Raw genomic sequence first — 5,055 nt, forward strand, 5'->3', positions numbered from 1 at the left:
ATTAAGAGTTCTAAGCCTAAAACAATCAAATTGAAAGCTTATTGGTCCATTAGGCCCAATAAGGAACTCCTAATCCAAAATGGACTTAGGCCAGGATTCTTAGGGCTTCCAAACCCTAAATTGACTTTTTGTAATGTTTTGCATGAAGTTTGGGCTTTACAATTGGATTTTTGATGGAAGTTTGTTGTCATTGAATAACGTCATATGCATATCAAGTTAAGGTTAAAATTTGTTGCCATGATATTGTTTACAAGAGTATGGAATTTCCTAGCAAATTTGCTAGTTGTGACATCATCCCCCCGTTAGAGGGAATTTCGTCCCGAAATTCTTTTGGAACTAGGTTTGAGAATGCGAGAATAAGTGAGGGTATTTCTGTTTCATTTGGTCCTCGCGTTCCTAAGTGAATTCTGGTCCACGCTTTGCGTTCCATCGAATCTTCACAATTGGAATGGGACTTTTCTTTGTACGCTTCACCTCCCTGTCCATGAATTCAACGGGTTCTTCAATGAACCGGAGATTCTTGTTGATTTCGATTTCTTCCAAGGGAACAACAAGAGTTTCGTCGGATAAGCACTTTTTCAAAATGGAAATATGGAACACGGGGTATATGTTGCTGGGCTCAGCAGGTAACTGCAGCCTATAAGCCACTGGACCGATTCGGGCAAGAATCTCGAATGGCCCAATGTATCGTGGGTTTAGTTTCCCCCGTTTCCTAAAACGAATCACCCCTTTCCAGGGAGAGACCTTCAATAACACCCGATCCCTAACCTGAAATTCTAAGGGCTTTCGCTGTGTGTCGGCATAGCTCTTTAGTCGGTCTCGCGATGCTTGAAGTCGTGCTCTGATTTGAATTATCTTTTCTGTTGTTTCACGTATGATTTCTGTTGGGTTATGAGCATTCTAACACTCCTAAGTGTACATGCAACCCTAAATACCTTGGATCTATGTTTTCTCTATTATACATACAATTATGAACATCCAAGGTATTATCCTAATCTAGCATACAAAATAATAAATATAACAAGATAAAATACATACCTCTTTGATGTAGAATGTCTTCATGAAGCTTGAGTGCCTAGTGCCCCAAGTGTGACACCTCAAATGGTTCACACAACACCAAATACACTTGGAATAACTTGAGAGAAACTTGAACACTCCTTGAAATCGTCTAGCCCTCACACTCACACATTAGTGCACGATTTCTTGAGCCATGGGATTCTTTTATTTGGTGGCTATTAGGGTTACACCATGTAACTCATAACTTTACCCATTCCTTATGCACCATGGATTTTAAACTCCATGGAGTATCCATGGGTCACCCCATGGACTTAGTCCAACATAAGGAATCTTGGATCACAAGCCCACATATATAAGAATGAATGATTTACACAATCAACCCATATATTTAATTAGTCTCCTTTTGATCACTTAATTAATTCCAAATTAATTCTTGATCAATACTAATTAAATAACCTTATTAATATATTAGAACTTATAATATATTAACCAACCTTAAGTGTTATTTCTCTCATTATAGTCTATCCAAATGCATGATGCCATGCAACCCAAATGGACCATGTCGGGTCGGGTCAAGTCTTACCAATTATAGTTATGGACTTAGACATTAATCCAACAGTCTCCCACTTGGATAAGTCTAAAACTATTATTGCGTATGACTTCAGGAACCGATCAGCAATCGTAGCTCTCAAAAGCTTCTGTCGAACTCTGACCTTGTCGATGAACTCTGACCTTTGTCAATGACTTGTCCATTAGATAAGGGATCATATATTCCTCCATTCTAGATATCATATGGACTGAGACATGGATTATCAATCATTCTCTCTGTCCATTTGTTGTTTCCCGATTTCCGATTCATGATGACTGACTGATTGAACAAATCAAATCAGTCCTGGCTTGGCCAAGCACTCACATGTATCATCTTTAAATCATCGAGGGGCCCACAGATATCGCTTTTATCCCGAAGGTAAAAGGAATGGATAAACTTCGACTCATATGGCTTGTTCTACTACTTGTTGAATCATACACAAAGGCACGTTTTATAACATCGAGTTACCGAATGCGTTTTCGTGCAATCAGTGTACAACCAACTCATAGTAACAACTCATATCTCTAGGTTTGAAGAATATAAGATATTATCGTCTCATGATCACTCGTGATAAAATCCATGAAGTGATTCCAGTGAGCGCGGGTTGAATCCAATACTCAGAACTTATGAGCACTCATGAGTGTTGTAGCCCTTTGTCCAACATCTTAGACCTCTACAAGCCAACCCATGACAGTCTTGATTCATATCTACTTCCAACATATGACCGACTGTGGATGGTTTGAATAACTTAGTCATCCAGAACAATGACCTAGTTATTCTGGAAGTTAAAACATGCACAGTGAAACACAATAATAATTGAATCCAATATGGTATCAAAACCTATGAACATAAATAAAACACCTTTTATTTATCACCATATGATTACACATTATTCATTGTATACTGTTTCAGCTATCAACTTTATTCTTGAATTTAAAACAATAGTTGTCCCATGCTCCAAGCATGTACACTATGTTTTCTAAACACTAGTCATGCCATACACCAAGTATGCATACTATGTTTGTCTATGATCTTTACTTTGTGAAATAGATCAATTGAACATCACTCCAATGATCCTCTTTTCACAGTCCCAAATCCTTACTGCAAATGCAAGAATTCCAAATTCATGCCATTTACTGAAATCTGTTAGATTCTAAACTTATATGCATTGATCCTCTTAATGATTATGCACAAAGTCAGAAAGACTTGACAACAATCATTACAGAGCATTCCAAAGGAGATCAGCTCCTTGGAAACATCCTTCTTTCATTAAGTTTCCTAATCTTACACAGATTGAATAATTTCTAACTTTGAAACATTTCCATATTCCATTTTGACTATCACTTCTGAACAAGAGTTGCCTCCTTACAGATTATGTCAATATGGTCCTTCCAGAATTAACATTATACTTCCAACTGTCCTTGAGCAACCAATCTTTGGTAAACCTTAGATTGACCTCGACAATTGCTTAATCATTTTAGTCATATCCAATTCTAGACCTTTTCCCTTCATAATGCCCCATGCATTTGGAAAATTTTAGAAAGGATGAATATAGCACATGTAATCGATCCTATATCCGAAGCATATGGGACACGATTCATGATGTCTCACATAAAGACTAAACCAGTCTTTTGCTATAATATTTCCATTTCAATTTGCCAAGTTCTCAAAATTCAGATTATGAAAAGGGATGCCGTAATCATAATCGAATTTTAGAACGCAAATAATGGACCCATATATAGAATTTCCTTATGTTGAGCCATTCCAACATGAAATTCATATATATATATCCTTGATTAAATACGATTAAAATCTCAATCTAAGCTTTTAGAATTGAAATGAATTATAATTTCCTCTCCCTTAATTATAGCAAAACAACTTTTTCAACCCCTGCAACCTCACGAATTGAAACTTTTGTTTTCTATAATTAACATTGCTAACTTGCAACCTTTGTCATAATTATCATGCTCCCACTAACATGATGATTATTAGCATAACACTTATGCTCCCACTAGCTTTGACATGTACTCAGAAATCAGCTGACTTTCTTACCAAAGTTCAGATTTCTGATACTAGATTGTTTTGATAAAACTTTATCAAAATCATACACCTCTCTTAGATAGCTCACATGTGTGTCTAAAAAATTTTAGAACTATGAAAAGGGATGCCGTAATCATAGTCTCAATTGTTTAGACCTTTGCCACTTCTCACAAGTCCATGTTAGTGTGCCGGTAAACCACACACGCTCCACTAACGACTTTGAGAATGCAAATATCACAATTGCTATCTAGCTAAAATCTACTTAGTGAAAGTGTTTCCTCACCATCATTTTCATGAATCGGAGAGAAACCTTATGACACTTAGATTTAATAGTGTATGTGTTCTTATCCATGTGAATTTGTCATAACCATAATCACAAGACAAGGTTAGTGACAAATCCAAACTCATATTGATTAAACTTGTGCAATCTTAAATTCTTGCCATTTGGCAGCTCAGGTGCCTGCCATTACTTCCAAGTAGTTGTGCAACCAATTGAGAACTCTCAGAACTCCTATGCAAAGCCAACTTGAATAGGCACAAAAATTTCAACACGATAGGTTATAAACCTCAAGTCGTGTGCTAGTGAAGGACTTTAGGTTTTATTCTTGATTAAGTCTTGAAACTTTCAAGAGCTTTAAGACTCCCACTGTCCTCTTGACATATAAGACTCCCTTGTCAAATATTCAAGAGATAGTGCAGATTCTTTATCAAGACTAACACTTTACACAATTGGCCTAAGTTGGTCTCTGTTTTATCCAAAACATCACAACTTACCAATTTCAAATGTACAAGAGTAGATAACCTTTTACTCTTACATTTGACTAGTGTTAACAAACCCTCTTTAAGATATGTCACTCAAGTTACAATCTTGGAGTATGACTCTAAGAATTGTTTTGGAACGAAGTATGACTCATCTTTTTGATTTAACCATTTCAACAATTCATGACTCCTCTTCTTAGTCATAAGAATGCACTAAGATGACTTTAGATGACCAATTGTGATATGGTATCTTAATCATTAAGATGATCATAAACATGATACTAAAGTACTCTCCCATCTTTTCATATTTGAGAAACTTTTATCTTTCTGCCATACTTTGATTCTTCTTATTTGTTCTGTCTCACATTGAGACTTCTCCAATGCTACAGACTTATATTTAAACTTATAAGTATAACCATATTTACTGAACTTAAGTAAATCATGACGAATAGTCTTCTTGATCTTTTGTGGTGGACTTGACCAGTGCACAAGAATGTGTACTCGATCCCTTAGTCCTTTCCTTATTCACATAAGGAATTAGTCTTAATTTTCTAAGCTGAAAGTTCTCATTCATCATACTATACAACTTGCATGATTCCAAGTTTCGGTCCAATTGAACCTTGGGTGATGAGAATCTTTCCTTATTTGGT

This window comes from Lactuca virosa, chromosome 9, assembly GCF_052849685.1.
Source record: "Lactuca virosa cultivar CGN04683 chromosome 9, Lactuca_virosa_CGN04683_v6, whole genome shotgun sequence".
Lineage (NCBI taxonomy): Eukaryota > Viridiplantae > Streptophyta > Magnoliopsida > Asterales > Asteraceae > Lactuca > Lactuca virosa.